Source organism: Nothobranchius furzeri, chromosome 8, assembly GCF_043380555.1.
Source record: "Nothobranchius furzeri strain GRZ-AD chromosome 8, NfurGRZ-RIMD1, whole genome shotgun sequence".
NCBI lineage: Eukaryota > Metazoa > Chordata > Actinopteri > Cyprinodontiformes > Nothobranchiidae > Nothobranchius > Nothobranchius furzeri.
The window spans coordinates 1,372,076-1,392,667 of NC_091748.1; positions in this window are offsets into that span (position 1 = coordinate 1,372,076).

Sequence of the window (20,592 nt, forward strand, 5' to 3'; positions counted from 1 at the left end):
GGGCACGTCTTGCTGGGGCTTCTCTCATGGAGGCACTCAGTCAGACCCAGTGTTGACATGTGGCAAGACGCTCCTCGGGGCGCGTCTTGCTTGGGCTTCTCTCCTGGAGGCCCTCAGTCAGACCCATTGTTGACATGTGGCAAGAAGCTCCTCGGGGCGCTTCTTGCTTGGGCCTCTCTCCTGGAGGCGCTCAGTCAGACCGAGTGCTGACATGTGGCAAGACGCTCCTCGGGGCGCGTCTTGCTGGGGCCTCTCTCCTGGAGGCGCTCAGTCAAACCCAGTGTTGACATGTGTCAAGACGCTCCTCGGGCGTTTCTTGCTTGCGCCTCTCTCCTGGAGGCGCTCAGTCAGACCCAGAGGTGACATGTGGCAAGACGCTCCTCGGGCCTCTCTCCTGGAGGCGGTCAGTCAGACCCAGTGTTGAAATGTGGCAGGACGCTCCTCGGGGCGTGTCTTGCTTGGGCCTCTCTCCTGGAGGTGCTCAGTCAGACCCAGTGTTGACATGTGGCAAGACGCTCCTCGGGGCGCGTCTTGCTGGGGCTTCTCTCATGGAGGCACTCAGTCAGACCCAGTGTTGACATGTGGCAAGATGCTCGTCGGGGCACGTCTTGCTTGGGCCTCTCTCCTGGAGGCGCTCAGTCAGACCCAGAGGAGACATGTGTCAAAACCCTCCTCGGGGCGCGTCTTGCTTGGGCCTCTCTCCTGGAGGCGCTCAGTCAGACCCAGTGATGACATGTGGCAAGACGCTCCTCGGGGCGATTCTTGCTTGGGCTTCTCTCCTGGAGGCCCTCGGTCAGACCCAGTGTTGACATGTGGCAAGACGCTCCTCGGGGCGCGTCTTGCTGGGGCTTCTCTCATGGAGGCACTCAGTCAGACCCAGTGTTGACATGTGGCAAGATGCTCCTCGGGGCGCGTGTTGCTTGGACCTCTCTCATGGATGCCCTCTGTCAGACCCAGTGGTGACATGTGGCAAGACTCTCCTCGGGGCGCGTCTTGCTTGGGCTTCTGTCATGGAGGCCCTCATTCAGACCCAGTGTTGACATGTGTCAAGATGCTCCTCGGGGCGTGTCTTGCTTGGGCCTCTCTCCTGGAGGCGCTCAGTCAGACCCAGTGTTGACATGTGGCAAGACGCTCCTCGGGGCGCTTCTTGCTTGGGCTTCTCTCCTGGCGGCCCTCAGTCAGACCCATTGTTGACATGTGGCAAGACGCTCCTCGGGGCACGTCTTGCTTGGGTCTCTCTCCTGGAGGCGCTCAGTCAGACCGAGTAGTGAAATGTGGCAAGACGCTCCTCGGGGCGCGTCTTGCTGGGGCTTCTCTCATGGAGGCACTCAGTCAGACACAGTGTTGACATGTGGCAAGACGCTCCTCGGGGTGCGTCTTGCTTGGGCTTCTCTGCTGGAGGCCCTCAGTCAGACCCATTGTTGACATGTGGCAAGAAGCTCCTCGGGGCGCTTCTTGCTTGGGCCTCTCTCCTGGAGGCGCTCAGTCAGACCGAGTGCTGACATGTGGCAAGACGCTCCTCGGGGCGCGTCTTGCTGGGGCCTCTCTCCTGGAGGCGCTCAGTCAAACCCAGTGTTGACATGTGTCAAGACGCTCCTCGGGCGTTTCTTGCTTGCGCCTCTCTCCTGGAGGCGCTCAGTCAGACCCAGAGGTCACATGTGGCAAGACGCTCCTCGGGCCTCTCTCCTGGAGGCGCTCAGTCAGACCCAGTGTTGACATGTGGCAAGACGCTCCTCGGGGCGCGTCTTGCTTGGGCCTCTCTCCTGGAGGTGCTCAGTCAGACCCAGTGTTGACATGTGGCAAGACGCTCCTCGGGGCGCGTCTTGCTGGGGCTTCTCTCATGGAGGCACTCAGTCAGACCCAGTGTTGACATGTGGCAAGATGCTCGTCGGGGCACGTCTTGTTTGGGCCTCTCTCCTGGAGGCGCTCAGTCAGACCCAGAGGAGACATGTGTCAAGACCCTCCTCGGGGCGCGTCTTGCTTGGGCCTCTCTCCTGGAGGCGCTCAGTCAGACCGAGTGCTGACATGTTGCAAGACGCTCCTCTGGGCGCGTCTTGCTTGGGCCTCTCTCCTGGAGGTGCTCAGTCAGACCCAGTGTTCACATGTGGCAAGACGCTCCTCGGGGCGCGTCTTGCTTGGGCCTCTCTCCTGGAGGCGCTCAGTCAGACCCAGTGTTGACATGTGGCAAGACGCTCCTCGGGGCGCGTCTTGCTTGGGCCTCTCCCCTGGAGGCGCTCAGTCTGACCCAGTGTTGACATGTGGCAAGACGCTCCTCTGGGCGCGTCTTGCTTGGGCCTCTCTCCTGGAGGCGCTCAGTCAGACTGAGTGCTGACATGTGGCAAGACGCTCCTCGGGGCGCGTCTTATTTGGGCCTCTCTCCTGGAGGCCCTCAGTCAGACCCAGTGTTGACATGTGGCAACACGCTCCTCGGGGCGCGTCTTGCTTGGGCCTCTCTCCAGAAGGCCCTCAATCAGACCCAGTGTTGACACGTGGCAAGACGCTCCTCGGGGCGCGTCTTACTTGGGCCTCTCTCCTGGAGGCGCTCAGTCAGACTGAGTAGTGACATGTGGCCTGACGCTTCTCGGGGCGCGTGTTGCGTTGGCCTCTCTCCTGGAGGCGCTCAGTCAGACCAAGTGGTGACATGTGGCAAGACACTCCTCGGGGCGTGTCTTGCTTGGGCTTCTCTCCTGGAGGCCCTCAGTCATACCCATTGTTGACATGTGGCAAGACTCTCCTCGGGGCACGTCTTGCTTTGGCCTCTCTCCTGGAGGCGCTCAGTCAGACCGAGTGCTGACATGTGGAAAGACGCTCCTCGGGGCGCGTCTTGCTTGGGCTTCTCTCCTGGAGGCGCTCAGAAAGACCCAGTGTTGACATGTGACAAGATGCTCCTCGGGGCGCGTCTTGCTTGGGCCTCTCTCCTGGAGGCGCTCAGTCAGACCCAGTGTTGACATGTGGCAACACGCTCCTCGGGGCGCGTCTTGCTTGGGCCTCTCTCCAGAAGGCCCTCAATCAGACCCAGTGTTGACACGTGGCAAGACGCTCCTCGGGGCGCGTCTTACTTGGGCCTCTCTCCTGGAGGCGCTCAGTCAGACTGAGTAGTGACATGTGGCCTGACGCTCCTCGGGGCGCGTGTTGCTTGGGCCTCTCTCCTGGAGGCGCTCAGTCAGACCAAGTGGTGACATGTGGCAAGACACTCCTCGGGGCGCGTCTTGCTTGGGCCTCTCTCCTGGAGGCCCTCTGTCAGACCCAGTGTTGACATGTGTCAAGACGCTCCTCGGGGCGTGTCTTGATTGGGCTTCTCTCCTGGAGGCCCTCAGTCATACCCATTGTTGACATGTGGCAAGACTCTCCTCGGGGCGCGTCTTGCTTTGGCCTCTCTCCTGGAGGCGCTCAGTCAGACCGAGTGCTGACATGTGGAAAGACGCTCCTCGGGGCGCTTCTTGCTTGGGCTTCTCTCCTGGAGGCGCTCAGAAAGACCCAGTGTTGACATGTGACAAGACGCTCCTCGGGGCGCGTCTTGCTTGGGCCTCTCTCCTGGAGGCGCTCAGTCAGACCCAGTGGTGACATGTGGCAAGACACTCTTCGGGGCGCGTCTTGCTTGGGCTTCTCTCCTGGAGGCGCTCAGAAAGACCCAGTGTTGACATGTGACAAGACGCTCCTCGGGGCGCGTCTTGCTTGGGCCTCTCTCCCGGAGGCGCTCAGTCAGACCCAGTGGTGACATGTGGCAAGACACTCCTCGGGGCGCGTCTTGCTATGGCCTCTCTCCTGGATGCCCTCTGTCAGACCGAGTGTTGACATGTGGCAAGACTCTCCTCGGGGCGTGTCTTGCTTCGGCTTCTCTCATGGAGGCCCTCAGTCAGACCCAGTGTTGACATGTGTCAAGACGCTCCTCGGGCCGTGTCTTGCTTGGGCCTCTCTCCTGGAGGCGCTCAGTCAGACCCAGTGTTGACATGTGGCAAGACGCTCCTCGGGGCGCGTCTTGCTTGGGCTTCTCTCCAAGAGGCCCTCAGTCAGACCCATTGTTGACATGTGGCAAGACGCTCCTCGGGGCACGTCTTGCTTGGGCCTCTCTCCTGGAGGCGCTCAAACAGACCGAGTAGTGACATGTGGCAAGACGCTCCTCGGGGCGCGTCTTGCTTGGACCTCTCTCCCTGAGGCGCTCAGTGAGACCGAGTAGTGACATGTGGCAAGACGCTCCTCGGGGCGCGTCTTGCTTGGGCCTCTCTCATGGAGGCCCTCTGTCAGACCCAGTGTTGATATGTGTCAAGACGCTCCTCGGGGGGCGTCTTGCTTTGGCCTCTCTCCTGGAGGCGCTCAGTCAGACCGAGTGCTGACATGTGGCAAGAAGCTCCTCGGGGCGCGTCTTGCTTGGGCTTCTCTCCCGGAGGCCCTCAGTAAGAACCATTGTTGACATGTGGCAAGACGCTCCTCGGGGCGCGTCTTGCTTGGGCCTCTCTCCAGAAGGCCCTCAATCAGACCCAGTGTTGACACGTGGCAAGACGCTCCTCGGGGCGCGTCTTGCTTGGGCCTCTCTCCTGGAGGCGCTCAGTCAGACTGAGTAGTGACATGTGGCCTGACGCTCCTCGGGGCGCGTGTTGCTTGGGCCTCTCTCCTGGAGGCGCTCAGTCAGACCAAGTGGTGACATGTGGCAAGACACTCCTCGGGGCGCGTCTTGCTTGGGCCTGTCTCCTGGAGGCCCTCTGTCAGACCCAGTGTTGACATGTGTCAAGACGCTCCTCGGGGCGTGTCTTGCTTGGGCTTCTCTCCTGGAGGCCCTCAGTCATACCCATTGTTGACAAGTGGCAAGACGCTCCTCGGGGCGCATCTTGCTTTGGCCTCTCTCCTGGAGGCGCTCAGTCAGACCGAGTGCTGACAAGTGACAAGACGCTCCTCGGGCCGCGTGTTGCTTGGGCTTCTCTCCTGGAGGCCCTCAGTCAGACCCATTGTTGTTATGTTGCAAGACGCTCCTTTGGGCGCGTCTTGCTTGGGCCTCTCTCCTGGAGGCGCTCAGTCAGACCGAGTGCTGACATGTGGAAAGACGCTCCTCGGGGCGCGTCTTGCTTGGGCTTCTCTCCTGGAGGCGCTCAGAAAGACCCAGTGTTGACATGTGACAAGACGCTCCTCAGGGCGCGTCTTGGTTGGGCCTCTCTCCTGGAGGCGCTCAGTCAGACCCAGTGGTGACATGTGGCAAGACGCTCCTCGGGGCGCGTATTGCTTGGGCCTCTCTCCTGGATGCCCTCTGTCAGACCGAGTGTTGACATGTGGCAAGACTCTCCTCGGGGCGCGTCTTGCTTGGGCTTCTCTCATGGAGGCCCTCAGTCAGACCCAGGTTTGACATGTGTCAAGACGCTCCTCGGGGCGTGTCTTGCTTGGGCCTCTCTCCTGGAGGCGCTCATTCAGACCCAGTGTTGACATGCGGCAAGACGCTCCTCGGGGCGCGTCTTGCTTGGGCTTCTCTCCTGGAGGCCCTCAGTCAGACCCATTGTTGACATGTGGCAAGACGCTCCTCGGGGAACGTCTTGCTTGGGCCTCTCTCCTGGATGCGCTCAAACAGACCGAGTAGTGACATGTGGCAAGACGCTCCTCGGGGCGCGTCTTGCTGGGGATTCTCTCATGGAGGCACTCAGTCAGACCCAGTGTTGATATGTGGCAAGACGCTCCTCGGGGCGCGTCTTGCTTGGACCTCTCTCCCTGAGGCGCTCAGTCAGACCGAGTAGTGACATGTGGCAAGACGCTCCTCGGGGCGCGTCTTGCTTGGACCTCTCTCCCTGAGGCGCTCAGTCAGACCCAGTGTTGACATTTGGCAAGACACTCCTCGGGGCGCGTCTTGCTTGGGCCTCTCTCATGGAGGCCCTCTGTCAGACCCAGTGTTGTCATGTGTCAAGACGCTCCTCGGGGGGCGTCTTGCTTTGGCCTCTCTCCTGGAGGCGCTCAGTCAGACTGAGTGTTGACATGTGGCAAGAAGCTCCTCGGGGCGCGTCTTGCTTGGGCCTCTCTCCAGAAGGCCCTCAATCAGACCCATTGTTGACACGTGGCAAGACGCTCCTCGGGGTGCGTCTTGCTTGGGCCTCTCTCCCTGAGGCGCTCAGTCAGACTGAGTAGTGACATGTGGCCTGACGCTCCTCGGGGAGCGTGTTGCTTGGGCCTCTCTCCTGGAAGCGCTCAGTCAGACTGAGTAGTGACATGTTGCCTGACGCTCCTCGGGGCGCCTGTTGCTTGGGCCTCTCTCCTGGAGGCGCTCAGTCAGACCAAGTGGTGACATGTGGCAAGACGCTCCTCGGGGCGCGTCTTGCTTGGGCCTCTCTCCTGGAGGCGCTCAGTCAGACTGAGTAGTGACATGTGGCCTGACGCTCCTCGGGGTGCGTGTTGCTTGGGCCTCTCTCCTGGAGGCGCTCAGTCAGACCAAGTGGTGACATTTGGCAAGACACTTCTCGGGGCGCGTCTTGCTTGGGCCTCTCTCATGGAGGCCCTCTGTCAGACCAAGTGTTGACATGTGTCAAGACGCTCCTCGGGGCGCGTCTTGCTTTGGCCTCTCTCCTGGAGGCGCTCAGTCAGACCGAGTGCTGACATGTGGCAAGACGCTCCTCGGGCCGCGTGTTGCTTGGGCTTCTCTCCTGGAGGCCCTCAGTCAGACCCAGGTTTGACATGTGTCAAGACGCTCCTCGGGGCGTGTCTTGCTTGGGCCTCTCTCCTGGAGGCGCTCATTCAGACCCAGTGTTGACATGTGGCAAGACGCTCCTCGGGGCGTGTCTTGCTTGGGCTTCTCTCCTGGAGGCCCTCAGTCAGACCCATTGTTGACATGTGGCAAGACGCTCCTCGGGGCGCGTCTTGCTTTGGCCTCTCTCCTGGAGGCGCTCAGTCAGACCGAGTGCTGACAAGTGGCAAGACGCTCCTCGGGCCGCGTGTTGCTTGGGCTTCTCTCCTGGAGGCCCTCAGTCAGACCCATTGTTGTTATGTTGCAAGTCGCTCCTTTGGGCGCGTCTTGCTTGGGCCTCTCTCCTGGAGGCGCTCAGTCAGACCGAGTGCTGACATGTGGAAAGACGCTCCTCGGGGCGCGTCTTGCTTGGGCTTCTCTCCTGGAGGCGCTCAGAAAGACCCAGTGTTGACATGTGACAAGACGCTCCTCAGGGCGCGTCTTGGTTGGGCCTCTCTCCTGGAGGCACTCAGTCAGACCCAGTGGTGGCATGTGGCAAGACGCTCCTCGGTGCGCGTATTGCTTGGGCCTCTCTCCTGGATGCCCTCTGTCAGACCGAGTGTTGACATGTGGCAAGACTCTCCTCGGGGCGCGTCTTGCTTGGGCTTCTCTCATGGAGGCCCTCAGTCAGACCCAGGTTTGACATGTGTCAAGACGCTCCTCGGGGCGTGTCTTGCTTGGGCCTCTCTCCTGGAGGCGCTCATTCAGACCCAGTGTTGACATGTGGCAAGACGCTCCTCGGGGCGCGTCTTGCTTGGGCTTCTCTCCTGGAGGCCCTCAGTCAGACCCATTGTTGACATGTGGCAAGACGCTCCTCGGGGCACGTCTTGCTTGGGCCTCTCTCCTGGAGGCGCTCAAACAGACCGAGTAGTGGCATGTGGCAAGACGCTCCTCGGGGCGCGTCTTGCTGGGGCTTTCTCATGGAGGCACTCAGTCAGACCCAGTGTTGATATGTGGCAAGACGCTCCTCGGGGCGCGTCTTGCTTGGACCTCTCTCCCTGAGGCGCTCAGTCAGACCGAGTAGTGACATGTGGCAAGACGCTCCTCGGGGCGCGTCTTGCTTGGACCTCTCTCCCTGAGGCACTCAGTCAGACCCAGTGTTGACATTTGGCAAGACACTCCTCGGGGCGCGTCTTGCTTGGGCCTCTCTCATGGAGGCCCTCTGTCAGACCCAGTGTTGACATGTGTCAAGACGCTCCTCGGGGGGCGTCTTGCTTTGGCCTCTCTCCTGGAGGCGCTCAGTCACACCGAGTGCTGACATGTGGCAAGAAGCTCCTCGGGGCGCGTCTTGCTTGGGCTTCTCTCCTGGAGGCCCTCAGTAAGAACCATTGTTGACATGTGGCAAGAAGCTCCTCGGGGCTCGTCTTGCTTGGGCCTCTCTCCAGAAGGCCCTCAATCAGACCCATTGTTGACACGTGGCAAGACGCTCCTCGGGGTGCGTCTTGCTTGGGCCTCTCTCCTGGAGGCGCTCAGTCAGACTGAGTAGTGACATGTGGCCTGACGCTCCTCGGGGAGCGTGTTGCTTGGGCCTCTCTCCTGGAGGCGCTCAGTCAGACTGAGTAGTGACATGTTGCCTGACGCTCCTCGGGGCGCGTGTTGCTTGGGCCTCTCTCCTGGAGGCGCTCAGTCAGACCAAGTGGTGACATGTGGCAAGACGCTCCTCGGGGCGCGTCTTGCTTGGGCCTCTCTCCTGGAGGCGCTCAGTCAGACTGAGTAGTGACATGTGGCCTGACGCTCCTCGGGGCGCGTGTTGCTTGGGCCTCTCTCCTGGAGGCGCTCAGTCAGACCAATTGGTGACATTTGGCAAGACACTTCTCGGGGCGCGTCTTGCTTGGGCCTCTCTCATGGAGGCGCTCAGTCAGACCGAGTGCTGACATGTGGAAAGACGCTCCTCGGGGCGCGTCTTGCTTGGGCTTCTCTCCTGGAGGCGCTCAGAAAGACCCAGTGTTGACATGTGACAAGACGCTCCTCAGGGCGCGTCTTGGTTGGGCCTCTCTCCTGGAGGAGCTCAGTCAGACCCAGTGGTGACATGTGGCAAGACGCTCCTCGGGGCGCGTATTGCTTGGGCCTCTCTCCTGGATGCCCTCTGTCAGACCGAGTGTTGACATGTGGCAAGACTCTCCTTGGGGCGCGTCTTGCTTGGGCTTCTCTCATGGAGGCCCTCAGTCAGACCCATGTTTGACATGTGTCAAGACGCTCCTCGGGGCGTGTCTTGCTTGGGCCTCTCTCCTGGAGGCGCTCATTCAGACCCAGTGTTGACATGTGGCAAGACGCTCCTCGGGGCGCGTCTTGCTTGGGCTTCTCTCCTGGAGGCCCTCAGTCAGACCCATTGTTGACATGTGGCAAGACGCTCCTCGGGGCACGTCTTGCTTGGGCCTCTCTCCTGGAGGCGCTCAAACAGACCGAGTAGTGACATGTGGCAAGACGCTCCTCGGGGCGCGTCTTGCTGGGGCTTCTCTCATGGAGGCACTCAGTCAGACCCAGTGTTGATATGTGGCAAGACGCTCCTCGGGGCGCGTCTTGCTTGGACCTCTCTCCCTGAGGCGCTCAGTCAGACCCAGTGTTGACATTTGGCAAGACACTCCTCGGGGCGCGTCTTGCTTGGGCCTCTCTCCCTGAGGCACTCAGTCAGACCCAGGTTTGACATGTGTCAAGACGCTCCTCGGGGCGTGTCTTGCTTTGGCCTCTCTCCTGGAGGCGCTCAGTCAGACCGAGTGCTGACATGTGGCAAGAAGCTCCTCGGGGCGCGTCTTGCTTGGGCTTCTCTCCTGGAGGCCCTCAGTAAGAACCATTGTTGACATGTGGCAAGACGCTCCTAGGGGCTCGTCTTGCTTGGGCCTAGCTCCAGAAGGCCCTCAATCAGACCCATTGTTGACACGTGGCAAGACGCTCCTCGGGGTGCGTCTTGCTTGGGCCTCTCTCCTGGAGGCGCTCAGTCAGACTGAGTAGTGACATGTGGCCTGACGCTCCTCGGGGAGCGTGTTGCTTGGGCCTCTCTCCTGGAGGCGCTCAGTCAGACTGAGTAGTGACATGTTGCCTGACGCTCCTCGGGGCGCGTGTTGCTTGGGCTTCTCTCATGGAGGCACTCAGTCAGACCCAGTGTTGATATGTGGCAAGACGCTCCTCGGGGCGCGTCTTGCTTGGACCTCTCTCCCTGAGGCGCTCAGTCAGACCGAGTAGTGACATGTGGCAAGACGCTCCTCGGGGCGCGTTTTGCTTGGACCTCTCTCCCTGAGGCGCTCAGTCAGACCCAGTGTTGACATTTGGCAAGACGCTCCTCGGGCCGCGTGTTGCTTGGGCTTCTCTCCTGGAGGCCCTCAGTCAGACCCATTGTTGACATGTGGCAAGACGCTCCTCGGGGCGCGTCTTGCTTGGGCCTCTCTCATGGAGGCCCTCAGTCAGACCCAGGTTTGACATGTGTCAAGACGCTCCTCGGGGCGTGTCTTGCTTGGGCCTCTCTCCTGGAGGCGCTCATTCAGACCCAGTGTTGACATGTGGCAAGACGCTCCTCGGGGCGTGTCTTGCTTGGGCTTCTCTCCTGGAGGCCCTCAGTCAGACCCATTGTTGACATGTGGCAAGACGCTCCTCGGGGCGCGTCTTGCTTTGGCCTCTCTCCTGGAGGCGCTCAGTCAGACAGAGTGCTGACAAGTGGCAAGACGCTCCTCGGGCCGCGTGTTGCTTGGGCTTCTCTCCTGGAGGCCCTCAGTCAGACCCATTGTTGTTATGTTGCAAGACGCTCCTTTGGGCGCGTCTTGCTTGGGCCTCTCTCCTGGAGGCGCTCAGTCAGACCGAGTGCTGACATGTGGAAAGACGCTCCTCGGGGCGCGTCTTGCTTGGGCTTCTCTCCTGGAGGCGCTCAGAAAGACCCAGTGTTGACATGTGACAAGACGCTCCTCAGGGCGCGTCTTGGTTGGGCCTCTCTCCTGGAGGAGCTCAGTCAGACCCAGTGGTGACATGTGGCAAGACGCTCCTCGGGGCGCGTATTGCTTGGGCCTCTCTCCTGGATGCCCTCTGTCAGACCGAGTGTTGACATGTGGCAAGACTCTCCTTGGGGCGCGTCTTGCTTGGGCTTCTCTCATGGAGGCCCTCAGTCAGACCCATGTTTGACATGTGTCAAGACGCTCCTCGGGGCGTGTCTTGCTTGGGCCTCTCTCCTGGAGGCGCTCATTCAGACCCAGTGTTGACATGTGGCAAGACGCTCCTCGGGGCGCGTCTTGCTTGGGCTTCTCTCCTGGAGGCCCTCAGTCAGACCCATTGTTGACATGTGGCAAGACGCTCCTCGGGGCACGTCTTGCTTGGGCCTCTCTCCTGGAGGCGCTCAAACAGACCGAGTAGTGACATGTGGCAAGACGCTCCTCGGGGCGCGTCTTGCTGGGGCTTCTCTCATGGAGGCACTCAGTCAGACCCAGTGTTGATATGTGGCAAGACGCTCCTCGGGGCGCGTCTTGCTTGGACCTCTCTCCCTGAGGCGCTCAGTCAGACCCAGTGTTGACATTTGGCAAGACACTCCTCGGGGCGCGTCTTGCTTGGGCCTCTCTCCCTGAGGCACTCAGTCAGACCCAGTGTTGACATTTGGCAAGACACTCCTCGGGGCGCGTCTTGCTTGGGCCTCTCTCATGGAGGCCCTCTGTCAGACCCAGTGTTGACATGTGTCAAGACGCTCCTCGGGGGGCGTCTTGCTTTGGCCTCTCTCCTGGAGGCGCTCAGTCAGACCGAGTGCTGACATGTGGCAAGAAGCTCCTCGGGGCGCGTCTTGCTTGGGCTTCTCTCCTGGAGGCCCTCAGTAAGAACCATTGTTGACATGTGGCAAGACGCTCCTAGGGGCTCGTCTTGCTTGGGCCTAGCTCCAGAAGGCCCTCAATCAGACCCATTGTTGACACGTGGCAAGACGCTCCTCGGGGTGCGTCTTGCTTGGGCCTCTCTCCTGGAGGCGCTCAGTCAGACTGAGTAGTGACATGTGGCCTGACGCTCCTCGGGGAGCGTGTTGCTTGGGCCTCTCTCCTGGAGGCGCTCAGTCAGACTGAGTAGTGACATGTTGCCTGACGCTCCTCGGGGCGCGTGTTGCTTGGGCCTCTCTCCTGGAGGCGCTCAGTCAGACCAAGTGGTGACATGTGGCAAGACGCTCCTCGGGGCGCGTCTTGCTTGGGCCTCTCTCCTGGAGGCGCTCAGTCAGACTGAGTAGTGACATGTGGCCTGACGCTCCTCGGGGCGCGTGTTGCTTGGGCCTCTCTCCTGGAGGCGCTCAGTCAGACCAAGTGGTGACATTTGGCAAGACACTTCTCGGGGCGCGTCTTGCTTGGGCCTCTCTCATGGAGGCCCTCTGTCAGACCCAGTGTTGACATGTGTCAAGACGCTCCTCGGGCCGCGTGTTGCTTGGGCTTCTCTCCTGGAGGCCCTCAGTCAGACCCATTGTTGACATGTGGCAAGAGGCTCCTCGGGGCGCGTCTTGCTTGGGCCTCTCTCATGGAGGCCCTCAGTCAGACCCAGGTTTGACATGTGTCAAGACGCTCCTCGGGGCGTGTCTTGCTTGGGCCTCTCTCCTGGAGGCGCTCATTCAGACCCAGTGTTGACAAGTGGCAAGACGCTCCTCGGGGCGCGTCTTGCTTGGGCTTCTCTCCTGGAGGCCCTCAGTCAGACCCATTGTTGACATGTGGCAAGACGCTCCTCGGGGCACATCTTGCTTGGGCCTCTCTCCTGGAGGCGCTCAAACAGACCGAGTAGTGACATGTGGCAAGACGCTCCTCAGGGCGCGTCTTGCTGGTGCTTCTCTCATGGAGGCACTCAGTCAGACCCAGTGTTGATATGTGGCAAGACGCTCCTCGGGGCGCGTCTTGCTTGGACCTCTCTCCCTGAGGCGCTCAGTCAGACCGAGTAGTGACATGTGGCAAGACGCTCCTCGGGGCGCGTTTTGCTTGGACCTCTCTCCCTGAGGCGCTCAGTCAGACCCAGTGTTGACATTTGGCAAGACGCTCCTCGGGCCGCGTGTTGCTTGGGCTTCTCTCCTGGAGGCCCTCAGTCAGACCCATTGTTGACATGTGGCAAGATGCTCCTCGGGGCGTGTCTTGCTTGGGCCTCTCTCATGGAGGCCCTCAGTCAGACCCAGGTTTGACATGTGTGAAGACGCTCCTCGGGGCGTGTCTTGCTTGGGCCTCTCTCCTGGAGGCGCTCATTCAGACCCAGTGTTGACATGTGGCAAGACGCTCCTCGGGGCGTGTCTTGCTTGGGCTTCTCTCCTGGAGGCCCTCAGTCAGACCCATTGTTGACATGTGGCAAGACGCTCCTCGGGGCGCGTCTTGCTTTGGCCTCTCTCCTGGAGGCGCTCAGTCAGACAGAGTGCTGACAAGTGGCAAGACGCTCCTCGGGCCGCGTGTTGCTTGGGCTTCTCTCCTGGAGGCCCTCAGTCAGACCCATTGTTGACATGTGGCAAGACGCTCCTCGGGGCGCGTCTTGCTTTGGCCTCTCTCCTGGAGGCGCTCAGTCAGACAGAGTGCTGACAAGTGGCAAGACGCTCCTCGGGCCGCGTGTTGCTTGGGCTTCTCTCCTGGAGGCCCTCAGTCAGACCCATTGTTGTTATGTTGCAAGACGCTCCTTTGGGCGCGTCTTGCTTGGGCCTCTCTCCTGGAGGCGCTCAGTCAGACCGAGTGCTGACATGTGGAAAGACGCTCCTCGGGGCGCGTCTTGCTTGGGCTTCTCTCCTGGAGGCGCTCAGAAAGACCCAGTGTTGACATGTGACAAGACGCTCCTCAGGGCGCGTCTTGGTTGGGCCTCTCTCCTGGAGGCGCTCAGTCAGACCGAGTGTTGACATGTGGCAAGACTCTCCTCGGGGCGCGTCTTGCTTGGGCTTCTCTCATGGAGGCCCTCAGTCAGACCCAGGTTTGACATGTGTCAAGACGCTCCTCGGGGCGTGTCTTGCTTGGGCCTCTCTCCTGGAGGCGCTCATTCAGACCCAGTGTTGACATGTGGCAAGACACTCCTCGGGGCGCGTCTTGCTTGGGCTTCTCTCCTGGAGGCCCTCAGTCAGACCCATTGTTGACATGTGGCAAGACGCTCCTCGGGGCACGTCTTGCTTGGGCCTCTCTCCTGGAGGCGCTCAAACAGACCGAGTAGTGACATGTGGCAAGACGCTCCTCGGGGCGCATCTTGCTGGGGCTTCTCTCATGGAGGCACTCAGTCAGACCCAGTGTTGATATGTGGCAAGACGCTCCTCGGGGCGCGTCTTGCTTGGACCTCTCTCCCTGAGGCGCTCAGTCAGACCGAGTAGTGACATGTGGCAAGACGCTCCTCGGGGCGCGTCTTGCTTGGGCCTCTCTCATGGAGGCCCTCTGTCAGACCCAGTGTTGACATGTGTCAAGACGCTCCTCGGGGGGCGTCTTGCTTTGGCCTCTCTCCTGGAGGCGCTCAGTCAGACCGAGTGCTGACATGTGGCAAGAAGCTCCTCGGGGCGCGTCTTGCTTGGGCTTCTCTCCTGGAGGCCCTCAGTAAGAACCATTGTTGACATGTGGCAAGACGCTCCTCGGGGCTCGTCTTGCTTGGGCCTCTCTCCAGAAGGCCCTCAATCAGACCCATTGTTGACACGTGGCAAGACGCTCCTCGGGGTGCGTCTTGCTTGGGCCTCTCTCCTGGAGGCGCTCAGTCAGACTGAGTAGTGACATGTGGCCTGACGCTCCTCGGGGAGCGTGTTGCTTGGGCCTCTCTCCTGGAGGCGCTCAGTCAGACTGAGTAGTGACATGTTGCCTGACGCTCCTCGGGGCGCGTGTTGCTTGGGCCTCTCTCCTGGAGGCACTCAGTCAGACCAAGTGGTGACATGTGGCAAGACGCTCCTCGGGGCGCGTCTTGCTTGGGCCTCTCTCCTGGAGGCGCTCAGTCAGACTGAGGAGTGACATGTGGCCTGACGCTCCTCGGGGCGCGTGTTGCTTGGGCCTCTCTCCTGGAGGCGCTCAGTCAGACCAAGTGGTGACATTTGGCAAGACACTTCTCGGGGCGCGTCTTGCTTGGGCCTCTCTCATGGAGGCCCTCTGTCAGACCCAGTGTTGACATGTGTCAAGACGCTCCGCGGGCCGCGTGTTGCTTGGGCTTCTCTCCTGGAGGCCCTCAGTCAGACCCATTGTTGACATGTGGCAAGACGCTCCTCGGGGCACGTCTTGCTTGGGCCTCTCTCCTAGAGGCGCTCAAACAGACCGAGTAGTGACATGTGGCAAGACGCTCCTCGGGGCGCGTCTTGCTGGGGCTTCTCTCATGGAGGCACTCAGTCAGACCCAGTGTTGATATGTGGCAAGACGCTCCTCGGGGCGCGTCTTGCTTGGACCTCTCTCCCTGAGGCGCTCAGTCAGACCCAGTGTTGACATTTGGCAAGACACTCCTCGGGGCGCGTCTTGCTTGGGCCTCTCTCCCTGAGGCACTCAGTCAGACCCAGTGTTGACATTTGGCAAGACACTCCTCGGGGCGCGTCTTGCTTGGGCCTCTCTCATGGAGGCCCTCTGTCAGACCCAGTGTTGACATGTGTCAAGACGCTCCTCGGGGGGCGTCTTGCTTTGGCCTCTCTCCTAGAGGCGCTCAGTCAGACCGAGTGCTGACATGTGGCAAGAAGCTCCTCGGGGCGCGTCTTGCTTGGGCTTCTCTCCTGGAGGCCCTCAGTAAGAACCATTGTTGACATGTGGCAAGACGCTCCTAGGGGCTCGTCTTGCTTGGGCCTAGCTCCAGAAGGCCCTCAATCAGACCCATTGTTGACACGTGGCAAGACGCTCCTCGGGGTGCGTCTTGCTTGGGCCTCTCTCCTGGAGGCGCTCAGTCAGACTGAGTAGTGACATGTGGCCTGACGCTCCTCGGGGAGCGTGTTGCTTGGGCCTCTCTCCTGGAGGCGCTCAGTCAGACTGAGTAGTGACATGTTGCCTGACGCTCCTCGGGGCGCGTGTTGCTTGGGCCTCTCTCCTGGAGGCGCTCAGTCAGACCAAGTGGTGACATGTGGCAAGACGCTCCTCGGGGCGCGTCTTGCTTGGGCCTCTCTCCTGGAGGCGCTCAGTCAGACTGAGTAGTGACATGTGGCCTGACGCTCCTCGGGGCGCGTGTTGCTTGGGCCTCTCTCCTGGAGGCGCTCAGTCAGACCAAGTGGTGACATTTGGCAAGACACTTCTCGGGGCGCGTCTTGCTTGGGCCTCTCTCATGGAGGCCCTCTGTCAGACCCAGTGTTGACATGTGTCAAGACGCTCCTCGGGCCGCGTGTTGCTTGGGCTTCTCTCCTGGAGGCCCTCAGTCAGACCCATTGTTGACATGTGGCAAGAGGCTCCTCGGGGCGCGTCTTGCTTGGGCCTCTCTCATGGAGGCCCTCAGTCAGACCCAGGTTTGACATGTGTCAAGACGCTCCTCGGGGCGTGTCTTGCTTGGGCCTCTCTCCTGGAGGCGCTCATTCAGACCCAGTGTCGACAAGTGGCAAGACGCTCCTCGGGGCGCGTCTTGCTTGGGCTTCTCTCCTGGAGGCCCTCAGTCAGACCCATTGTTGACATGTGGCAAGACGCTCCTCGGGGCACATCTTGCTTGGGCCTCTCTCCTGGAGGCGCTCAAACAGACCGAGTAGTGACATGTGGCAAGACGCTCCTCAGGGCGCGTCTTGCTGGTGCTTCTCTCATGGAGGCACTCAGTCAGACCCAGTGTTGATATGTGGCAAGACGCTCCTCGGGGCGCGTCTTGCTTGGACCTCTCTCCCTGAGGCGCTCAGTCAGACCGAGTAGTGACATGTGGCAAGACGCTCCTCGGGGCGCGTTTTGCTTGGACCTCTCTCCCTGAGGCGCTCAGTCAGACCCAGTGTTGACATTTGGCAAGACGCTCCTCGGGCCGCGTGTTGCTTGGGCTTCTCTCCTGGAGGCCCTCAGTCAGACCCATTGTTGACATGTGGCAAGACGCTCCTCGGGGCGTGTCTTGCTTGGGCCTCTCTCATGGAGGCCCTCAGTCAGACCCAGGTTTGACATGTGTGAAGACGCTCCTCGGGGCGTGTCTTGCTTGGGCCTCTCTCCTGGAGGCGCTCATTCAGACCCAGTGTTGACATGTGGCAAGACGCTCCTCGGGGCGTGTCTTGCTTGGGCTTCTCTCCTGGAGGCCCTCAGTCAGACCCATTGTTGACATGTGGCAAGACGCTCCTCGGGGCGCGTCTTGCTTTGGCCTCTCTCCTGGAGGCGCTCAGTCAGACAGAGTGCTGACAAGTGGCAAGACGCTCCTCGGGCCGCGTGTTGCTTGGGCTTCTCTCCTGGAGGCCCTCAGTCAGACCCATTGTTGTTATGTTGCAAGACGCTCCTTTGGGCGCGTCTTGCTTGGGCCTCTCTCCTGGAGGCGCTCAGTCAGACCGAGTGCTGACATGTGGAAAGACGCTCCTCGGGGCGCGTCTTGCTTGGGCTTCTCTCCTGGAGGCGCTCAGAAAGACCCAGTGTTGACATGTGACAAGACGCTCCTCAGGGCGCGTCTTGGTTGGGCCTCTCTCCTGGAGGCGCTCAGTCAGACCCAGTGGTGACATGTGGCAAGACGCTCCTCGGGGCGCGTATTGCTTGGGCCTCTCTCCTGGATGCCCTCTGTCAGACCGAGTGTTGACATGTGGCAAGACTCTCCTCGGGGCGCGTCTTGCTTGGGCTTCTCTCATGGAGGCCCTCAGTCAGACCCAGGTTTGACATGTGTCAAGACGCTCCTCGGGGCGTGTCTTGCTTGGGCCTCTCTCCTGGAGGCGCTCATTCAGACCCAGTGTTGACATGTGGCAAGACACTCCTCGGGGCGCGTCTTGCTTGGGCTTCTCTCCTGGAGGCCCTCAGTCAGACCCATTGTTGACATGTGGCAAGACGCTCCTCGGGGCACGTCTTGCTTGGGCCTCTCTCCTGGAGGCGCTCAAACAGACCGAGTAGTGACATGTGGCAAGACGCTCCTCGGGGCGCATCTTGCTGGGGCTTCTCTCATGGAGGCACTCAGTCAGACCCAGTGTTGATATGTGGCAAGACGCTCCTCGGGGCGCGTCTTGCTTGGACCTCTCTCCCTGAGGCGCTCAGTCAGACCGAGTAGTGACATGTGGCAAGACGCTCCTCGGGGCGCGTCTTGCTTGGGCCTCTCTCATGGAGGCCCTCTGTCAGACCCAGTGTTGACATGTGTCAAGACGCTCCTCGGGGGGCGTCTTGCTTTGGCCTCTCTCCTGGAGGCGCTCAGTCAGACCGAGTGCTGACATGTGGCAAGAAGCTCCTCGGGGCGCGTCTTGCTTGGGCTTCTCTCCTGGAGGCCCTCAGTAAGAACCATTGTTGACATGTGGCAAGACGCTCCTCGGGGCTCGTCTTGCTTGGGCCTCTCTCCAGAAGGCCCTCAATCAGACCCATTGTTGACACGTGGCAAGACGCTCCTCGGGGTGCGTCTTGCTTGGGCCTCTCTCCTGGAGGCGCTCAGTCAGACTGAGTAGTGACATGTGGCCAAACGCTCCTCGGGGAGCGTGTTGCTTGGGCCTCTCTCCTGGAGGCGCTCAGTCAGACTGAGTAGTGACATGTTGCCTGACGCTCCTCGGGGCGCGTGTTGCTTGGGCCTCTCTCCTGGAGGCACTCAGTCAGACCAAGTGGTGACATGTGGCAAGACGCTCCTCGGGGCGCGTCTTGCTTGGGCCTCTCTCCTGGAGGCGCTCAGTCAGACTGAGGAGTGACATGTGGCCTGACGCTCCTCGGGGCGCGTGTTGCTTGGGCCTCTCTCCTGGAGGCGCTCAGTCAGACCAAGTGGTGACATTTGGCAAGACACTTCTCGGGGCGCGTCTTGCTTGGGCCTCTCTCATGGAGGCCCTCTGTCAGACCCAGTGTTGACATGTGTCAAGACGCTCCGCGGGCCGCGTGTTGCTTGGGCTTCTCTCCTGGAGGCCCTCAGTCAGACCCATTGTTGACATGTGGCAAGACGCTCCTCGGGGCGCGTCTTGCTTGGGCCTCTCTCATGGAGGCCCTCAGTCAGACCCAGGTTTGACATGTGTCAAGACGCTCCTCGGGGCGTGTCTTGCTTGGGCTTCTCTCCTGGAGGCCCTCAGTCAGACCCATTGTTGACATGTGGCAAGACGCTCCTCGGGGCACATCTTGCTTGGGCCTCTCTCCTGGAGGCGCTCAAACAGACCGAGTAGTGACATGTGGCAAGACGCTCCTCAGGGCGCGTCTTGCTGGGGCTTCTCTCATGGAGGCACTCAGTCAGACCCAGTGTTGATATGTGGCAAGACGCTCCTCGGGGCGCGTCTTGCTTGGACCTCTCTCCCTGAGGCGCTCAGTCAGACCGAGTAGTGACATGTTGCAAGACGCTCCTCGGGGCGCGTATTGCTTGGACCTCTCTCCCTGAGGCTCTCAGTCAGACCCAGTGTTGACATTTGGCAAGACACTCCTCGGGGCGCGTCTTGCTTGGGCCTCTCTCATGGAGGCCCTCTGTCAGACCCAGTGCTGACATGTGTCAAGACGGTCCTCGGGGGGCGTCTTGCTTTGGCCTCTCTCCTGGAGGCGCTCAGTCAGACCGAGTGCTGACATTTGGCAAGAAGCTCCTCGGGGCGCGTCTTGCTTGGGCTTCTCTCCTGGAGGCCCTCAGTAAGAACCATTGTTGACATGTGGCAAGACGCTCCTCGGGGCGCGTCTTGCTTGGGCCTCTCTCCAGAAGGCCCTCAATCAGACCCAGTGTTGACACGTGGCAAGAAGCTCCTCGGGGCGCGTCTTGCTTGGACCTCTCTCCCTGAGGCGCTCAGTCAGACCGAGTAGTGACATGTTGCAAGACGCTCCTCGGGGCGCGTATTGCTTGGACCCCTCTCCCTGAGGCGCTCAGTCAGACCCAGTGTTGACATTTGGCAAGACACTCCTCTGGGCGCGTCTTGCTTGGGCCTCTCTCATGGAGGCCCTCTGTCAGACCCAGTGCTGACATGTGTCAAGACGCTCCTCGGGGCGCGTCTTGCTTTGGCCTCTCTCCTGGAGGCGCTCAGTCAGACCGAGTGCTGACATGTGGCAAGAAGCTCCTCGGGGCGCGTCTTGCTTGGGCTTCTCTCCTGGAGGCCCTCAGTAAGAACCATTGTTGACATGTGGCAAGACGCTCCTCGGGGCGCGTCTTGCTTGGGCCTCTCTCCAGAAGGCCCTCAATCAGACCCAGTGTTGACACGTGGCAAGAAGCTCCTCGGGGCGCGTCTTGCTTGGGCCTCTCTCCTGGAGGCGCTCAGTCAGACTGAGTAGTGACATGTGGCCTGACGCTCCTCGGGGAGCGTGTTGCTTGGGCCTCTCTCCTGGAGGCGCTCAGTCAGACCAAGTGGTGACATGTGGCAAGACACTCCTCGGGGCGCGTCTTGCTTGGCCCTCTCTCCTGGAGGCCCTCTGTCAGACCCAGTGTTGACATGTGTCAAGACGCTCCTCGGGGCGTGTCTTGCTTTGGCCTCTCTCCTGGAGGCGCTCAGTCAGACCGAGTGCTGACATGTGGCAAGAAGCTCCTCGGGGCGCGTCTTGCTTGGGCTTCTCTCCTGGAGGCCCTGAGTAAGACCCATTGTTGACATGTGGCAAGACGCTCCTCGGGGCGCGTCTTGCTTGGGCCTCTCTCCTGGAGGCACTCAGTCAGACTGAGTAGTGACATGTGGCCTGACGCTCCTCGGGGCGCGTGTTGCTTGGGCCTCTCTCCTGGAGGCGCTCAGTCAGACCAAGTGGTGACATGTGGCAAGACAATTCTCGGGGCGCGTCTTGCTTGGGCCTCTCTCATGGAGGCCCTCTGTCAGACCCAGTGTTGAAATGTGTCAAGACGCTCCTCGGGGCGCGTCTTGCTTTGGCCTCTCTCCTGGAGGCGCTCAGTCAGACCGAGTGCTGACATGTGGCAAGACACTCCTCGGGCCGTGTGTTGCTTGGGCTTCTCTCCTGGATGCCCTCAGTCAGACCCATTGTTGACATGTGGCAAGA